Source organism: Nicotiana tomentosiformis, chromosome 8 (assembly GCF_000390325.3).
Source record: "Nicotiana tomentosiformis chromosome 8, ASM39032v3, whole genome shotgun sequence".
NCBI lineage: Eukaryota > Viridiplantae > Streptophyta > Magnoliopsida > Solanales > Solanaceae > Nicotiana > Nicotiana tomentosiformis.
This window is the reverse complement of record NC_090819.1, coordinates 16821124-16842519: the sequence shown is the minus strand read 5'-3', so window position 1 is coordinate 16842519 and position 21396 is coordinate 16821124. Positions and strand designations below refer to the sequence as shown.

Below are 21396 nucleotides of genomic sequence, written 5' to 3'. Positions count from 1 at the left end.
ATTGTTTCGAAAAGTGATCAGAGCTGGCTACTACTAGATCGATATAGAAAAGGATGCGAAGGAGTTTGTACGAAAATGTGATGAATGTCAAAGACACACTCCAATGATTCATCAGCCCGGGGAGCTGTTGCATTCAGTTTTGTCGCCATGGTCTTTCATGAAGTGGGGAATGGATATTGTTGGCCCCCTTCCGTGGGCACCCGGTAAGGCTCAATTTATATTATTTATGACTGACTATTTTTCTCAGTGGGTAGAATCCCAGGCATACGAAAAGGTCAGGGATAAGGAAGTCATCGATTTTATTTGGGACCACATCATATGCCAGTTTGGAATGCCAGCCTAGATCGTGTGCGACAACGGGAAACAATTCATCGGCAACAAAATTAGCAAGTTTCTCGAAGATCAAAAGATCAAAAGGATCCTATCAAAACCCTACCACCCTAGTGGGAACGGACAAGTAGAATTGACCAACAAAACCATACTCCAAAACCTCAATAAGAGATTGACCGACGCCAAAGGAATATGGAAGGAAATCCTGCCTGAAATCTTATGGGCATACCGTACGACCTTGAAGTCTAGCACTGGGGCCACCCCATTCTCACTGCTTTACGACGCCGAAGCTCTAATACCAGTTGGAGAACCAAGTCTCAGATTTCGATATGCAACCAAAAAATCGAACGACGAGGCTATGAACACGAGCCTAGATCTATTAGATGAAAGGCGCGAAGCAGCCCTTGTCCGGTTGGCTGCCCAAAAATAGCGAATCGAGAGATATTACAATCGAATGGCCAACCTTCGACATTTTAATGTCTGGGACTTAGTCTTAAGGAAGGTCACACTAAATACCCAGAACCCAAATGAAGGAAAGCTGGGGCCAAACTGGGAAGGACTTTATCAAATTATCGAGATCACCGATAAAGGATCGTACAAGCACGAAACAATGAACGGTGAGCAACTACCGAACAACTGGAACATAACTCACTTGAAGCGATACTACTATTAAGGTACGATCCCATTCATTTTATTTTATTTATTTACATTACGAACTAACACTTGTAGGCAATCATCAAATAAGGATACAATCTTTATGTGTGAAAGCACGCGTTGCAATCTTTTTCCCTTGAACCGGTTTTGTCGTAAATGGGTTTTCTGGCAAGGTTTTTAATGAGGCAACAGTAAATCGTGATAACTTAGAATTGAAGGCCGGTTACAAACTGGTATCGAAAATCATGACAACAGTATTTGAGGCCTCTCTACGCTCGACCCCGAACACTGGGGGGCATCACCCTCGGATAACGACTTTAACAAGGAAGGAAACTTTATGATTGAATGGTCTCGGCTCGATCGATTAGATTTACTGTAAGGTTCAAACAATCAAATGAACCGTGCCCGCATAGACTGCTCGAGCCCTAGCACTAAACTTGTATACATGTGTAACTATTACGCACAAGAATAAAAAGAAGTTTCTACCTTGCAGATAAATATCTTGTCCCTTAAGAATTTCTCTTTTTTCTCTTAGGGAATTTCCTACATCCGATCCCTTAAAGGTATCGAGCCTAAGGGCCACCTTTAACCAGGTTCAAACAATCACTCACAATCGGGGACTGTCGTCCAAAATCAAACTTAGATGGCTCGGGCTGAGAAAGCCCGAGGGCACAAGACTTATTAGGCAACGCCCGAACCTTAAAGCCTACGGCCATTCCCATTCGGAAACTCTTATCTTAGGCAAGCCCGGATAACTTGGGGTAACAAGCCCAATGTGCAACACCCAAACTAAAGGCTACGGCCATATTAAAATGGCTCAGAGATGTCCGAGACCCGTAACAAAAAAACAAGACCTTCAAAATTTCATAACCGGTTCTAAAGGCTACCATCGTCAAAATATAATCTAAAAAATCATAAATACTTTGGAGAAAAAGTTTCTGGTCATACTGAACTCTCACGAAGCCTTAAACTCTAAGGCAAGGCCTGTTCGAACCTACGAACATGACTTAACTATTTTATGCTAAGGCATTTCGATCTTTGCAAAACATAATGAATAAAGCAAAGGAAAGCGAAATTCTTAAATTGTCGAAGGGAAAACCAAAGCCTTGTATATTATATACAGTCTTTACAAAGGCCAAATGGCCCTAACAAAAATACAAAAGTACACAAATACAAAAAAAACAAAAAAATATTTTTTTTTACCAAGGCGTCTAAATAGCCTGGTCTTCTCCACCCCCGGGTCTATCGGAGCCCTCAGAGTCTTCTTATTCTTCTTCTTATTATTCTTCTTCTTCTTAGGGGTAGGCCAACTTCTTGGCCTTGGCCTCGAGCCCCTTATCGGCTTCGATCTCGGTCGATAGAACGAAACCCTGAGCATAAATCTCCTCGAGGGCGTCTCTTCGCAACTGCCTCTTCTCATAATCAACAATGTCTTTCAAGCGGTCCTGGGCAGCCTCGACATCAGCCTTATATTAGGCCACCATCTCGTCGGCATCGGCTTTAACCACCGCGGCCGCTGACTTGGCCGTTTCTAGTTCCTTGGCCATAACTTTTCGATCAAAGGCAACCAAACTTAGCCGAGACTGGAGCTCTTCAACCTTTTTGTCCTGCACCTCGACCTTTTCCTTTGTTGCTCGAAGCTAGACCTCGGCTGAAGTCAGTTGCACCCGAGCACCCTCTTTTTCCGAGGCCAGACGATCCATTATGCCCCTCCATTCATAGGTCGCGGCCTTGACAGTATCCATCTCATCTCGTAGTTGATCGATCTGATCGATTTTTTGTTGGACCTGCGGATTTTGACCGTTAGTCACCGAGCTTAGCTCTTCATCACTAATCTAAAATATTTTTACCTGCTCGACTTAGTCGACATGATCCTTTCGAGCAACCTCCAGCTCAGCTCGGAGGCTCTTAACCTCCCTCTCGCGTTGCTCACTGAGAAGTTTATACATATCTCTCTTCTCAGTAATCTCTTTGGATTCGTCCTCGAGGAGACTCAACTCTTCTCGATATCGGAGGAAGGTCTCATGGTGAAGCACTGAGGCCTGCAGATACAAGGAAAACTATTAAGATCATTAAGTAATCAAATCTGGAAAATGAAAAGATTTGGTAACACCTTACCCGATTCAATACCTGTTGTGCTTCGTTGAATAAGCATGGAGATTCCACCTTGTTCATATTTGACTGGTCTTCTTCAGTCACCAGGCACCGGAGGTAACTAGCTACCCCAACAGGCGCGAAAAGGACCCGGGCGTCCTCCGGAATAGAGATAATGATCGACTGCTTCCGACCAGGATCGGCACTCGGGGCAGGGAATCGGTTGACCTATCTCGGGCTCGAGCTAGATTCACTTGTCCCTGAGGGCGGACTTCTTATTGGTACTTCCAAATCACCCAAACCAGTGACATCCTCTGTGGTAATAGAGTCAATGCCATCAAAAAGGCTTTGGAGGGGATCGTTCGCTCCTTGGACCCCCTCATTTGAACGCTCCTTCGCTGCTTGAGCTTCACTGAACATTGAGTCCATGAACGAAGTCGATCCCGTTATATCGATCGCACCGGGTGGAGCAAAACCGACGTCTTAAGGGTTTTCGACACTCACTGATGCGTCGACCTCTTGAGTTTGGGAGGGGTTGGCCTCAATCCTCCTCCCTTTCGGTTGATGCCCGTTCTTCAGGGATTGAATGGTCTCGGGCCACTAAAATTTCCTCCTCTTCAGACTCGTCCCTGAGCCGATAGAGGGATTCCGAATCAAGTATTCGGGAGATGGAGGTTTCTTTTGGCTTGCGGATAAGCCTCCTCTTTGGTTTCTTTTTCTCAGAGCTTGGAGAACTTGGAGCCCTTTTTCTCTTCTTCTCTTCACCCTGTTTTGGAGCAGAGGACTCAGTGGGAAAATCATCACTACCAGATTGGGGCCTCATTTGGACATCCTTTGGTAAACCTGTAAAGGGAAATAAAATAAGTAAGGACTTAATCATGCAAAGGGGAAACCAAATATCACTTATAAAATATATCTCACCGTGCGAACGGGCATCCCATCGGCCCTTTGAAAGCTTACGCCTCGAGCACTCAGAATAAGGCCTTTGCGATACGATGCCCTCGACCCACTCCTTGAGTCGAGGAACTGCGTTCGGGATCCGAGCAACAGCTGCAACATCATAGAACACCGATAAGAAGGAAGAAAAAAGGCGATAAATAAAACCTTGGAACCAAAATTATATACATACGTTTCATGTTCCACTTCTCTGTGAACGACATGTGCTCTGCCGGGATCAAGTCTGAGGTCCTCACTCGGACGAAATGACCTAGCCAACTTTGATCCCTATCTTCATCGATACTCGAGAACGCGGCCTTACTGGCCTGACGAGCTAGCTTGATTAGTCCCCTCCGGTAGAGTCGGGGATTGTATAAGCGCATGAGGTGATCGATCGTGAAAGGGCAACTTTTGATCTTACTTACAAAGAAACGACGGAGGATTACGATCCTCCAGAATGAAGGGTGAATCTGACCGAGGGTTACCTCGTATCTTTTGCAAAAATTGACGATAACTGGGTCCAAGGGGCCCAACATGAAGGGATAAGTGTAAATACTTAAGAATCCCTTGACGTGGGTGGTGATAGCTTCGTCAAGTTTGGGAACCACCACATGTTTGTCAGCCCAGTTGCAATCCTTCTTGACTTCGGAGAGAATATCCTCGATGATTGAGCAGTTGTACCTCGAGACCTCCTCACGCCAGCTTGGTATAGAGGACGGCTTTTCAACTTTAAAATTAGCATTTACCGGGCATCCCCCGAGATGAACATTTTTAGAGGAGGTTCCGATGTTGGTTCCTCGATAGTAGTGCGTGAAGCGGTCTCTTCGGTAGCCGGCCGCGAGGTAGAAGGAGTTTCTTTTTAGGGAACGGTTTTAGAAGTTTTTTCCATTTCTTTATAGAGAGGAAATAAGGAAAAAGAGGAAGTTAAAAGAGTACACTTAGTGGTTTGAGAAAAAGTCGAATGAGAGTTCTTATAAAAAATCTCAAAGTAACCAGAATATAAGTACTTAGAAGTATTGAAATTTCTTAGGAACGAGGGCAGAAGGTTTGAATTTAAAGTTTGGATGAACAAATAAGGGGGTATTTATAGTTTTCCAATGACGATTCACATCTAGGAGTGACCGACCAGCAACTGACAAGTATTTAATGCCATTAAGACTTGACTGATGAGACGTTTCGACAATTTTGTCGTTTCTGTCGGGTGATATCGAAGAAAGAATCGGAAGCTCATGTCGTTTCTCATCGTCTACTCTCCAAAAAATGAGGGGACTATCTGTGTACGGTCAAAATCGATCTCACCTACGACATGACATATTAGGAACATGACAACCAAAGACTGAAGATCGAACCCGAGTCCCACCGAGCTAGAACCCGGGGTCATAACGCTCGCCTTCGAGAACATTGAGTCTGTAATCCCTGAGTTGACCTTAGCCCTGATCGAGCTCGAAGAAACATTGTTATATAACCAACAGAAGACCAAAATATCCATGACCGGTCGGATATTACGGCGGAAATCTCGGCACGTATAAACAAGGCACCGGTAATCATCAAATCAAGAGATTGTTTACCTTTTATAGAACTGTACCTAAAGTAGGACTCCTCCACTATATAAAGGGGGTCTCATAATTCATTAAACACATTGTAACACGCATTTCAAAGCTTTATATCATTATTATTTTATGCTCTTATTCTTCTGTATCCTGGCATCGATCAGAGCGTACCTGATTCGAGGGTGATTAACCTCCCAAGGCTAAGATCATTCAATTCGTGTGGTTTGCATTTACTTTATCATTATTTATTTCAATTGCAATCTAATTTATCGTTTTTGTGTCAAGTTAGTCCACGTATCCTTAAAACCACTTACAAATTCAATTATTATCCGATTTTGAGGGTAAACAGTTTGGCGCCCACCGTAGGGCTAAGGATAATAGTGGTTATTTGATACAAATCTCCATAACACACACTAATTTACACGTGTTCTTTGAAGTATCTTTAATTTCAGGTTAGAACTCAAAATGTCGAACTCTCAATCAGCACCCCTACATGTTGACAACGAGTCCGGCCATCACGGTGAAAATAACAACATAGCTCCCGGTGACGAGCTACCGCCCGTTGATCCTATCGGAATTCCGGCCGCAGGCCCGATTGACGCTAATTCACATGTGGCTATCGACATAAAGTTGCCTACCGACCTCGAGAATAACGTCCGTGGTGGAGCCCGATCGGCAACTCAAAAAACCCAAAACATTGGAGGAGACGGGATCGCTTTACGGGTGATCTTAGAAATGCTGCAAGCTCAAGAGGCAGCGATAACTCAGTTATAGAACCAAAGTCGTGCACCGACTGGGTTGAATCTGATCCACCCCTGGAAGTTACCCGTAGGGATGAACCGGTCACAGAATGGTCAAATGAACATGAATCGGGGGTTAACCCCAAGATAATAAAGATGCTCGAAGAGCTGACAAAACAGATAGAATTAGGGGAGAAGAAAATCAAAGCTAATGACAAAAAGGTGAAAACCTACAATTCCAGGGTAGACCACATCCCAGGAGCACCGCCAATATTAAAAGGCCTGGATTCCAAGAAGTTCATGCAAAAAGCTATTCCTCCGAGCGCAGCTCCGAAGCCTATCCCTAAGAAATTCCGCATTCCCGAGATTGATAAGTATAATGGAATGACCGACCCAAATGAGCATGTAACCTCTTACACATGTGCCATTAAAGGGAACGACTTGGAGGATGATGAGATCGAGTCTGTCCTATTGAAGAAGTTCGGAGAGACCCTGTCAAAAGGGGCTATGATATGGTATCACAACTTACCTCCTAATTCTATTGATTCATTTGCTATACTTGCTGATTCTTTCATGAAAGCATACGTCGGGGCTATCAAGGTTGAAACCAGGAAATCAGACCTTTTCAAAATAAAACAGAAGGATAACGAGATGCTCAAAGAGTTCGTGTCCCGTTTTCAAATGGAACGAATGGACCTGTCACTTGTCACTGATAATTGGGCTGTTCGGGCTTTCACCTAAGGGCTCAACGTTCAAAGCTCGATGGCTTCATAACAGTTGAAACAAAACCTGATAGAATATCCGGCCGTTACTTGGGCCGACGTGCATAACCGATATCAATCGATGATCAGTGTGGAAGATGATCAACTCGGGGCCCCTTCGGGGTCTGTTTATTCCGTCAGAAACATAGACAGAGTCAAGAGAGACATCGATCATGAACCAAGACCAAATAGGGATCGGTACTAGCCGTATAATGGAGTTCGAAAAGCAGTGGGTCCGAACGGAACTCTATGAGAAACGAAAGAAGAAGTGACCGAGGTCAGAGCAACCGGGGACTCATGACCGAAAAACGCTTCGATAGGCCAATCGGGCCTAATGAAGCACCGAGGTTATCAGAATAAAACTTTAATGTCAATGATGCCGCCATTATATCAGCTATCGGACGCATCAAAGATACCAAATGGTCTCGACCTCTACAATCCGATCCAACCCAAAAGGATCCTAACCAGATATGTAAATATCATGGCACTCACGGCCACAGAATGGAGGATTGCCGACAGTTGAGAGAGGAAATAGTCCGACTATTCAACAGCGGGTATCTTCGATAATTCCTGAGCGACCGAACCAAGAATCATTTCAGGAATAGAGATTCTAACAAACAGACCGAAGACTTCTAGAGAAATAGGACAAGCTGGATATCTGTTCATTGTTAGGTAGCAAGTGTTTGGCAAACATGTTTCTTTGAAATAATTTGACTTATGTCCAAGTTCCTCTGCTAATAATCTTGCTAATTGCTGTACTAATTCAGATAATGTTGTTGCTAATAATCTTGCTAATTCCAAGCAATTATTATTTATAGACTCTAAGAAGATAAATTGGGGAATAAAAAAGGCAGCTCGGTGCACCAAGTATCACATGTTCACGTAGGATCCGGGGTAACTCCGCACCTCAAGAGTTTTATATAGATAGCTTACCCTAATGTAAGTATCAGTGACTGATTTCACAGCTCGAATTCGTGACCTATAAGTAATACGAAAATAACTTACTGTTGCTCCAAGGTTCCTTCGTGAATTGGCAAATAGCGTAAACATTTGCTATTCGCACTAAGTTTCATTGAAACCGTTTAAATTCTTTATACAATGTATATAAAAGAAATATTTCTAAGTTCTACAGAACAAAGTAATTAGGTATGTCTAATAACTTACATTATGTAACTGGATAGGTTCGGCATTACGTCTCCCTAGTCCATATCTTATTTTTTGGATCTTAATATATAGGTAGGGGTTAATATTGGCCTTAACCCCACCACAATGATGTGGATTTTACTTTAAAAAATGTTATAAGTTCCAATTCTGTGGGCTGATAATCTTTTATTTCTCCCTATAATTAGCTCCTGATCCTCTTTTTCTTTTTTAGAAGGAAAACATAAGCTATTGTAGTAACTAATCAACCTGGCTCCTTATATCCTAATTGGGTAAGGTGGTCCAGTGTTAACTTTCTCCTTTTTAGGTTGACTACCAGTACCTGGTCTAAAATAATGAGGATGAAAGACTAATAGCTTGCTTGCCCCTGTTTTTTTTTTGTTTTTTTTTTTGGCTTAAAGTATTGTTTGGCGAAAGTATTTTTTTCCAAAGTTAAAGTATTTGGTTAAATTTTTAGAAGGAAAAAAATGTTATTGAGTAAAAGTAGAAGCAATTTTTAAGAAATAGAAAAAGTAGGTTTTCCCCAAACACTTTTTCTGAAAAGCACTTTTGAGAAAAATACGCTTAAAAGTATTTTTTTAAAGTTTGGTCAAACACTAATTGTTGCTCAAAAGTGTTCTTCAAATTGATTAGCCAAATATAATTGCTTCTCACTGAAAATATTTCTTTTAAAAAACACTTTTGAGACTTAGAAGTACTTTTTTAAAAGCTTGTCAAACATTAATTGCTGCTCAAAATATTTTTTCAAATTAATTAGTCAAATACAACTATTTATCAATAAAAATACTTTCTTACTAAATTAATTTTAGAAGCACGGCAGACATCCTATGAGACATCTCCCAAAAAAACATGCCAAATGCATACATTAGAAAGTAATTTTCAATTGATACACTTACACTTTATTTGGGGGACATATCTTACTAGTATAATAGAGTACTGGATCCTCAAGTAAGAAGCCCCACAACGTCAAAAAACCATCATATCAATTATCAAATTATCTATCCAAATCGGCAGCACCCAAATGTTGTCGGACGAATTGGACAGATTTTGGATCAAAAGCTGCTAAGCCAAATAAAGAAAATTAGTGTCAAGTTGATCCCCACTATTATCAGAGTCCGACTAGTTTTTTGGGTGAGTTAAGCTCAAAATCTATTTTTTATTATGATTAACGGAATCTTCTTTGCTTGAAAATTACACTGTATATATAAGATCATTTTTATTTTATATATATATATATATATATATATATATATATATATATATATATTAATAAGATGTTAAATTCTCTTAATTTTTTCGTGTGTTTATTTTTTTTTATTTTTTGAACGAAAAAGGGCCAGAACTGCCCCTAACTTATCTGCTTCAGTCTATAAATGCCTACCGTCCACCTATTTTGCTAAGACTGACCCTACCGTTAAACATCTAGCATATTTGTGCCCTCGGTTCTAACGGACTACTTATCAATTAAAAAAAGATTTTGTTAATTCCGCGTGGCCATTTCTGATTGGCCAATAAATATGGCACACCCCCAATTCATATTTTAGTCCAACCATTACCCATCCAGATCGATCCAACCCAGTAAAAACCCTTTTAGCTCCAAAACACCCGATTTATATCATTCTTCTCCTATTTCTTGCTGCAAATTACTGCAATTTCTCTCCTCTCATCTCATATCTTCCATCTCTTAACTCGAAATCTTTGATCCTTTGATTTTTTTTATTGCTTCAAATGTCTGAATCTTCCTTAACTTCTTCTCGTGACCCAGGTGACTCTCGTGTTTGTTATTGCAGAGTGATAGCCAATTATTTAACTGCTACAACACCTATGAATGGTGGTCATAGATTATATAAATGTCCTCGTTATGAGACTAATGGTTGTCGTTATTGGAAATGGTACGATAAAGAACTTCCACCTCATGTGTGAATGTTTATCCACTAGCAAACGATTTCATTGGATTCCCTTCGTCAAGAAAGGAATAAGCTTCGGAAGATGGTTGATGATATGTGTCACGACCCAAACCGATGGGCCGCGACGGGTACCTGGTACCTTGCTCAATCGAGTACTAACATAACGTATTATTTCATATCATACTATCATAGATAACGGAGTTGGGGACACTGTCGTAAAATAAGTAGAATACAACATAAAATACCAACTTATACTTAAGACATACGGACCTCTAAGACCAAAATAACCACTCGTACACTAATCATAGGCCGACAAGGCCATACAATCTTTTACGTACATGACCTCTGTCTACAAGCCTCTAAGAGTACATAATTGTCATAAAGGTCGGGACAGAGCCCCACCATACCAAACAATACCCATCTAAATCATACTCACCAAACAAGCAACTTCGGAGCAAATAGAGTGCACCAACATCTTCCACTGAGCTGATCGCCTACTTGGAGGACTCTCGACCTGTCTATCGAAACCTGCGGGCATGAAACGCAGTGTCCCCGGGCAAAAGGGAAGCCAGTACAAATAATGTACCGAGAATGTAAGGAATGAAAATTAGTAAATAATAGACATGAGAGAAACATGGAGTAAAAGACTCTACATGTACGTCTGCATAACTCTGCGAATCAGTTCATTTTTATAATGTCATGCATATGCGTATAAATGTCATACCATGCATAGGTATATGTGTTCATAACATCATCAAGCCTCTGAGGGCATCCCATCATATCATTTCGGCCACTGTGGGCAACATCATCAACGTATACCAGCTGATCAGGTGGTGGTGTGTATATAACACCGTAACCTTTTTCCATATCCCATATACATATATACGTGTATATAACGCCATCTGTTCATGGGTCAATGTACATGTGTAAATAAATGAAATGCATATGAAATACGTCAATAAAATCTCTCGGAACATAATAGGACCATTATGCCTTTGATTAAAGTCATGAAATAAACTTTATCAATTTACGTATTTTCTGAGACCCATGAACAGATGATGGAATAATAAGACACATGGGGAATGAAAAATATAGACACCCCTAGTATTTCTATGAATAGAGTCATTTATGAAAGTTACGTATTTTGCTCGTTTCATTTGTATCATTTGGATCATGCCAAAAAGAAAGAAGGGGTAGCCTTAACATACATGAGTCTATTCTCTTGACAATTCTCTATCACACGTTAATTGCGACAAAACACGAAACAAGTCGTATGAAAAGCTCGAAGCAATCACGTTGCTATGCAAAGAAAATCTTGGCCGAACCTTTTCTTAAGAACTTAACAACAACGTTGCTATTTGAAAAGTGAATTAACGTTGCTATGTTCCCTGGATTAGAAAGTGATCTGAATTGTAACGTTTCTATATGCTTGGCTGAAACTCTCTTAAGAGATAAGAAAGTAACTTGAATTAGGAAGTATCTTTAACTCTTAGGTAGGCCCATATTTCAAGGCTTTGGTGTCACATAAATCATTTAAATGTGCCACCTCCCAATCTTCTTTAACAGTCATTAAAGATTAAAGGGGTTCTGCCACGTAGAGGGGGGGGGGGCTAAGTTTATCCAAAGTCTTTAATTAATTACCCATAAATTCTTAATTAACTAGTTAATTCCTTCATTAACTAATAATTAATCAATTATCCACATAATTAAGAATTATCTCAAATTACTTAAAATACTACTCACTTTTAACATACCTTATACACCTTACTATCATAGTCATGTGGTACCTTGTATGGTACTAGTTCATAAATACCGGGTATTATAGCTCGGACCATATTTTATCCCAAATTGTCAAATTTCGACGAAACTCATTTTCTTTGATTCGTTTACCCTTTCACCTTCACGAATTTACTCATCATTTGTTTGAAATTGCATAATACTTATAATCTCCAAATAATCTTGTCCTTGAACTGATATTAATTATCTTACGACAAATTCAACGTACAATACTACAGGGTGTAACATCGTCGTAACAAATTACTACGGAGCGTAATATCGTCGTAATAAATTACTGCAGAGCATAACATCGACGTAATAATGCGAGACGTATCATCATTCCCCCCTTTGGAACATTCGTCCTCGAATGTTGATTGATGCACTTATCATTTTCATAACCTTTGTCTTCCGAATACTTTAGTATTCTCTCCTTGCCATCTAGGCAATTGTTCTGTCAATAAATCTAAAGGCCAATGCATTTCCCCTCTAGGCCTCTTTCTCATACCACGACTTGTGGTCGGAATCCTTCCAATCTCATAATTGTTGCTACCTTCTATCATGCAGCCTGTATGACTTTGTCCTTGTACGTGCGTCTATACGACTCTTCTCTCCTTTTTCCTCCAGCTTTTAGCCAATCTCTAGGCCTCATTTTGTGAACATATATAAAATTATGATAAGTTGTCCTTCTGGGCGTCTATGGCTTTACTACATCTAAGTAGGTCCCCCAATCTTACTGAGGTCTGCTACCAAACTCCAGGTTACTCTCGTTGCTTATCCTATATATATAAATCTAAGACCTTTAATGCTTTCTCATTACTATTCATCTTAAGTATGACGGCCTGATCTCATCTCATATTGTTGAACTTTTATTCATCTATTATTGATTCACCTTAATGTTGATCCATCATCTACCACTGATAACTTGACCTCTTATGTAACACTGCCGCTAGGGCTCACGTCTCATCGGGGACATCTAGAGTAATTAGATTGATCCACCTAGGGGTGATACTAGACTTCCATAACCGTGCTTTATAGTATTCCAATGTGATTCACCTTACATGGGTATTTTAATCCCGTACAATTCATGAAATCCTCTTCAAGTCATTACTCAATTGAAGGCCCAAACGCCATCCTTTATCTATCGCAATCACACCCTCATTCTACTACCAGGGCAGCATTCCACCTTTTCTAAATGCTACTTGTCTTAGACTCCTTTGAGTTCATTCAGGCTATACTGAGCTTTCTATAATTTAGAGAAACTATCATCTCTCTTGTTTTCACTGGCTTAATCCCGAGGACTTATCCATTTTCGTCACCTTCTTACTTGCCCTTTTTTATTCTTACTCTTGTCTTTCTAAAACCTTGTCGCTTTACCATACTTTAGCTTGCGACCTACACATATCTATTTATATTATTCGCAACCTTCCTTCAACTTTCTTGCACCATAGATTTCCTTGTGTTATTCTGGAACATCAAGCGAGACATCACATCATTTTTAACTCTTCTTTGCTCTCTTAACTAGGCCTCTTGGTACCTAGAAACCATAGGCTGGAAGATATGCCATTGACAACGCCGCTACCATTCCTGGATATTGAATCCCAACACTTCTAGCTTTCTATATGCAGTATGGATTATTCACAACCTTCTGCACCTGAGTATCTCGTACGTTGTTCATCTTTACTTTACTTACCTTAAAATATCACACCACATCTTCATCTCTTTCATGACCTCCCTTCCACATAGGTATAATTCACATTCACGACTTGAAGCTCTATTATAACACTTGCACCTCATGTGCATACACAATCCGGTGGGAGTTTCATACTGACTTCTTATGAGGCTGGTACTCTTCTAAGTGGCTTTATCGTAGAGCCGTTATAGTATATGGCTGTTGTACTATCTCTCTTGCACCTCTGATATTAAGAGTGATTCCATTGTGGTCTCAATCATGATTTATATAATTTTCTGGGTCCAATAATCAGACTACTAATTTACTTAGTTGATGTAACTCTTTATATTTCTCTTCCTTTTGATCAGCCTTTATGTAAGCTTAAGCTATCTTCCGATCTGCGGCTCATGGTATTAATTATTACTTTATCCCTTCATGGACGCTATGGAATATCCATACAATCTTCTAACAATTCAATCCTTTGTCTATGACCTGGGCTCAATTCTTTCTTTTAACTTATACCAGACTCTTCTACGGCTTGTATGATTGTTAACATATATGCTGCATTGATAATACTCCGAAATATTAAGTGCATTCATAACGTAACTCAATCTGGATCACTGATCGAATAATTCCTTTCGTTCCTTCTGCACTTTCTTTAAATGTAAGCAATTACTTTTCCTGGTCGTTTTGCCACTTGTTGCATGCATATAGCTTATCTTAGTTCCCACGCATGCCAAAATTTTCATGCAACTCATATGATCTCGAATATTACTTTTGATTTTTCTTCCCATTCCTTAGCCACGGTAAGTGCCACTTTCTCATGGAGTGCATACAATGTTGTAGTGAGACTGTTTTCTTTACATGACAATTTCCTCTTTAGGTCACTGTGCTTAGCTTGAAGCCTTCTTCCTTATTTCCTAAGCTAGTCTTTCATTGTAGTATTTATGGAGACCTTCTGGCTATTGTAAAGTTACAAGTTTATCACATCGTATACTTGTAGGAATTTTTGATGTTCTTCCTCACCTATAATTATCTGTAATTACTTATTTCCATGCCCTTATGCTTGTAGGGTTGCCCCTGAACTGAATTTTTGATTGTCTTCCCAATGAGACTATCATTTATTTCCATAACATTCATACGGTACCTTTAACTACCCTAACTCTTGTCTGAATATTTCTCAAGGGTCACGATGTCGTATTTATGAGACTGAATTCCCATGTTGGGGTTCACTATGTTTATCTTGCATGATCTGTTAATTTGTCTGCAACCTCTTGTCTAGCCATAACTAGACTCTTCCTGAATCAACTACTAACTGCTCGTTGGTCCATTCCCATATTAATATTCCGCATAATCTTTCTTGGGTTATTTCCTTTGTCTTAACTTACGTCTCGCACTGGCTCTTTATCTATTAATAACATCTCGGGTATGAACCCTTACTTCCTCTCCTTGACGTCGTGTTTGCATAATGTCCTGGAATCGTTGCATATCTGTAGGATTTGAATGAGTGCAATCTCATCCCTTTCTCATTTTTATCGCATTCTCACTTTACCATTCCGTAGTTACTAAAACCACTTAATTCTGACTTAATGCCACATCACTCCATATTCGCCCCTTTAGGGGAGTACTAAGAATTGGAGCTATGACGATCTACGTATAGATGTTTTACCTTTTCATCTTTGGCATCTTTTCACATTATCGATGATCCTTACTCTCCTCGCGGTAATCCTTCTGTACCAAGGATAATGAAATTCCTCACTTGCGAGGGTGACACTTAGTGTAACTGGCATACATAGTCCCTTAAGCTTAACTTTACTCACCTTGCTTGCTTTAGGGAAGCGTTTTCTTGAATGACCATTCTCTGAATTCCTCATGAATCTTCTTCTGTTGTTCATTCTATTATCGTCGGAAAGCAAATCTGAAACTCTCATGACGCTGACTATTATCAAATCACTTAGCCCCTAATTCATGTTTAGTTTATCTTGTTCACCAGCCCATACTGATTTCTATTACTCTCGGGTTTAACTCTCCTTTCTGGTAGTCGCGTTGGAGTCACGAACTTATTTCTCGGAATAAGGATATGACTGTATAGCCTATACTCTTTTGTTGTCTTAAGGCCTGTCACCTCTTGTCTCTTCCCTCATTTGGTTATAGATTCTGTAATACTGTCATCTTTTTGATCTACCATTGTTATCCATGTATCATATATTACTCATAATACTTCATTAATTCTCTTCTTATTTCCCATTAACATTTATGTCTATCACTTTATTCTGAAAACTCGAACAAGATATTCTTTTGCTTTTAGCGCCCTTTGCTCCATCCATTGGCTCTTCGGGTTGCCTAACATTCTTTCTCTACTAGGGACGGGAGCCATACTAAGGTAATATTTATTCCTTCCAAGATTCCAGTGCCTGTCTTTGAACATTCTAGTATTCATATCTGGCTGTATTATTCTAGAGTGCACCATCTGAGCGTCTCATAAGGAGTAGTACATTTGCAATATCCCTCGAAAATGTCAACTGACACAAACAACCCATCCATCATTTTGTGTTACTTTAACCCCAACGGGATCCTGATACCCCGTCCTTCTCTTAAACCATATTTGTCAACTCCCATAAGGCATAACTAAGATGGGTATGGCCGATCGTACATACCTCTGTTACCATTGAAGGTAACTCAAAATGCTTATTTTTCTGTGCCTGAGTTGCAAATACTGATAATCTTCATTAACTGGGTGCCTCGTACCCTTTTTCACCTTGCTTCTTTTACTTGTTGAAAAATATATGTACCTCCTGAATATCACATTGATTTTCACCATATGGGTAGATATTCTTACCTTAAGGCTCCTTATCAAGAAGCTTACACACATGTTCTGCTGAAAACTTCACATTTACTCATCATAAGCATCATGAAAAATCAAGTTCCTCTGACTCAACTCTTCCACAGCTATATCTCTTACCAACCGTCTTTCTGGATATAGGCATTGTTGTATCATGAATAAGATAGAGTTTAGGAAATTGAGTTCTTACAACTGAGCTCTACCACACGATCTAGAGTAAGAAGAAAGAGTGACAGTCTTAAATGCCGTGTAGCCTCCTGCTTATAAGTGTGGTGCACAATACACCCATAAACAAGACTCTACTAGACACGGCTTGTAGACTTCCTAGAACAGAACTACTCTGATACCACTTTTGTCACGACCCAAACCGATGGGCCGCGACGGGCACCTGGTACCTTGCTTAACCGAGTACCAACATAACGTATCTTTTCGTATCATACTATCATAGATAACTGAGCCTGGGAGACTGTCGTGAGATAAGTAGAATGCAACATGAAATACCAACTTATACTTAAGACATATGGGCCTCTAAGACCAAAATAACCACTCGTACACTAAAACATAGGCCGACAAGGCCATACAATCTTTTACGTACATGACCTCTGTCTACAAGCCTCTAAGAATACATAAATGTCATAAAGGTCAGGAAAGAGCCCCGCCATACCAAACAATACACATCTAAATCATACTCACCAAACAAGCAACTCCGGAGCAAATGGAGTTCACCAACATCTTCCGCTGAGCTGATCGCCTACTTGGAGGATTCTCGACCTGTCTATCGGTACCTGCGGTCATGAAACGCAATGTCCCCAGGCGAAAGGGACGTCGGTACAAATAATGTACCGAGTATGTAAGGAATAAAAATCAGTAAATAATAGACATGAGAGAAACATGGAGTAAAAGACTCGACATGTACGTCTGCATAGCTCTGTGAATCATTTTATTTTTATAATGTCATGCATATGCGTATAAATGTCATACCATGCATAGGTATATGTGTTCATAACATCATCAAACCTCTGAAGGCATCCCATCATATCATTTCGGCTATTGTGGGCAACATCATCAACGTATACCAGCTGATCAGATGGTGGTGCGTATATAACGTCGTAACCTTTTTTCATATCCTATATATATATATATATATATATATATAATATACATATATACGCGTATATAACGCCATCTGTTCATGGGTCAATATACATGTATAAATGAATGAAATGCATATGAAATACGTCAATAAAATCTCTCGGAACGTAATAGGACCATTATGCTTTTGATTAAAGTCATGAAATAAACTTTATCAATTTACGTATTTTCTGAGACCCGTCAACAGATGATGGAATAATAAGACATATGGGGAATCAAAAATATAGACACCCCTAGTATTTCTATGAATAGAGTCATTTATGAAAGTTGCGTATTTTGCTCATTTCATTTGTATCATTTGGATCATGCCAAAATGAAAGAAGGGATAGCCTTAACATACCTGAGTCGATTCTCTTGACAATCCTCTATCACATGTTAATTACGATAAAATACGGAACAAGTCGTATGAAAAGCTCAAAGCAATCACGTTGCTATGCAAAGAAAATCTTGGCCAAACCTTTCCTTAAGAACTTAGCAGCAACGTTGCTATTTGGAAAGTGAATTAACGTTGCTATGTTCCCTGGATTAGAAAGTGATCTGAATTGTAATGTTTCTATGTGCTTGGCTGAAACTCTCTTACGAGATTAGAAAGTGACTTGAATTAGGAAGTTATCTTTAACTCTTAGGTAGGCCTACATTTCAAGGCTTTGGTGTCACATAAATCATTTAAATGTGCCACCTCCCAATCTTCTTTATGAGTCATTAAAGATTAAAAGGGTTGCTGCCACGTCGGGGGGGGGGAGGGGGAGGGCTAAGTTTATCCAAAATCTTTAATTAATTACCCATAAATTCTTAATTAACTAGTTAATTCCCCCATTAACCAATAATTAATCAATTATTCACATAATTAAGAATTATCTCAAATTACTTAAAATACTACTCACTTTTAATATACCTTATACACCTTACTATCATAGTCATGTAGTACCTTGTATGGTACTAGTCCATAAATATCATGTATTATAGCTCGGACCATATTTTATCCCAAATTGTCAAATTTCGACGAAACTCATTTTCTTTGATTCGTTTACCCTTTCACCTTCACGAATCTACTCATCAATTGTTTGAAATTGTATAATACTTATAATCTGCAAATAATCTTGTCCTTGAACTGATGTCAATTATCTTACGACAAATTCAACGTACAATACTACAGGATGTAACATCGCCGTAACAAATTACTGCGGAGCGTAATATCGTCATAATAAATTATTGCAGAGCGTAACATCGACGTAATAATGTGAGGTGTAACAATATGATTAGTAGTAAAGCTGCAGATTTGAATAATGTATCTACATTGAAGGAGAAAGTTTCAAATTTGGAGTTGAAATTGAAGTAATGGAAAAACTTTATACTAGGATCATAGGCTATTTTTGTTATGATTGGGTGTTTTTGGGCTAAAAGTACTTGTACTCGGTTGGGTCGGTTTGGATGGGTAATGGGTGGCTGAAATATGGATTGGGGGTGTGCCATATTGAATGGCCAGTTAGAAATGACCACGTGGAATTAACAAAATCTTTTATTAATTGATAAGTAGTCTGTTAGAACTGAGGGCACAAATATGCTAGATTTTTAACGGTAAGGTCAGTCTTAGCAAAATAGGTGAACGAGGGGCATTTATAAACTAAAGCTGATACGTCAGGGACAGTTCTAACCCTTTTCCATTTTTTGAATCCCCTTGGTCAAATCTTACTTCCGTCACTGCACACACATCAAGTAAAATATAAGAGTGAAAATTTCGAGTACCAGAGGTTGCTTAGTCCCTTTGAACTGAAAACATCAGAGAGAGGAATATGAAAAGCTTCCGACCAAGAAAGTTGTCAAAGGCAAGTAGTTGTCGGCGTTCCCCAATGGTAACTTCCTTCGGAGAAGTTAAGATTCTTGTCAATATTCATTTTTTCATTAAACGGCTTCTTGAAAAGCTTGACTTACTCCATTCTCATTTTGGCCAAAATATCATGTGAAACTCCATGGTTTATCACTTGGAAAAAACCCATTCTTTGAAGCTTTGGCTATTTTTTTCTTGCACTCCTCTCTCTCGAGTTCGTTTCCATAATTTAGTTGGTCAAGATCGATAAGAGACAACTCGCATTCCTCCACTAAGAAGAGGTTTTGGTAATTTTTTGAATCATATTCATTACTTATGTTGTCAAAAAGATGCTTGTATGTTTCTTGAAATGGAGGATCAGGTGATTCTTGTTGGGTCCATCCCATATGTAAAAGAATAGAAGTTTTCTTTTGCTTTGAAAACTTCAAGCCAACCAATTAATACTAGAAAAAATTTGAGCAGACCTTTGCAGTAGTGTTGATGTCATTACATATATCATCATGGGCATTCTGCAACTATAAATAGGTGCCTCTACTTTCATTTGTAGACACACCAAAACAAAGAGAAAGATAGTGAATTACAGAGTAAGAAGCAAAATACTCTGTGAGAAAAAATATAGAGAGTTTAAGCGGTATTGTAGTGAGGTGAAAAAATCAAAAGAGGGTTATTTCTTTTGAGTGTTTAGTGGTCTTGGGGTATTTTACTCGGTACCACAAATTGTAAAATCCTTTATATAGTGAAATCAGTTGCTCCTCTCGGGCCGTGATTTTTTCCTTATTCATAAGGGTTTTCTACGTAAAAATCTCAGTGTCCTTGTTTCTCTTATTATTACCGTTGGTTATAGTATTTTAGTAATCCATATTTATTATAGTCGTATACCGTGAATATTATTTATGTGAGGGTTTATTCCCAACAACTGGTATCAGAGCATAGGTTCTGATCATTCACAAAAATATTATTTACTATAAATTTTACTTTGTGACAAAAACAAATATCAAGAGTAAAATATAAAGTAACAAGATTCAACGGTAATGACTGTTTCTCCATATGGCAAAGAAGGATGAGGGACCTACTCAATCAACAAGGGTTAGATATTGCACTAGACGGTAAAAAGGCAAAGCCAGAAACCATAAAAGCCAAGGATTGGGAAGACATGGATAAGAAGGTGGCTAGTGCAATCAAACTGCACTTGTCCGATGAAGTACTCAATAATGTCGGGGTTGAAAATAGTGCATATGGTAATTGGAAGAGACTAGAAAGTCCATACATGTCCAAATCCTTAACAAACAAGTTTTTTTTTGAAAAAGCAGCTTTATGCCATCCATATGAGTGAAGGTACAAATTTCTTGTCCTATTTAAATATGTTTAATAGATTAATCATGCAGCTGGCAAACCTTGGAGAAACAATCACTGAAGCAAATAAGGCTATCATGCTTCTAAACTCGTTGCCATCTTCCTATGATAATTTGGTAACAACCATCCTGCACGATAGAGATACCATCGATTTAAAGGAGGTCACATCAGCCATCCTATCAATGATAAGATGAGGAAGAAGCCCGAAAATCAAGGGCATGCTCTTATCATGGAAAATAGAGGAAGAAGTTTTTATAGAGCATCGAGTAGGCATGAAAAATCCAAAGCTCGTGGAAAGTCTAGGAACCGGTCAAAGGGTAGAAATTGCTACAGTTGCGATCAACCTCGTCACTTCAAAAGTGATTGCCCAAAGAAAGGTCGAGGCGAGAGCACTGGCTAGAAGAATGATGACAACACAACTGCTGCAGTGCAAAACAATGATTCGGTGGTTCTTTTGTACTTAGTAAGCCAAGAGTCATAATGGGTGGTTGATACAACAGCATCCTACTATGCCACATCGGTAAGAGAATTCTTCTGTAGGTACAAAGCAGGAGACTTTGGAATGGTCAAGATGGGAAATACCAGTCACTCAAAGATTGTGGGGATTGGCGACATTTGTATCAAGATAAATGTCAGATGCACA

General features: G+C 39.3%; 1 pseudogene; it reads right to left on the bottom strand.

Moving 5' to 3' along the window:
• Positions 1 to 19786, bottom strand: part of LOC104105031 (gibberellin 2-beta-dioxygenase 8-like) — a 42286-nt pseudogene extending 22500 nt beyond the window's left edge.
• Between the last annotated feature and the right edge of the window lie 1610 nt (positions 19787 to 21396).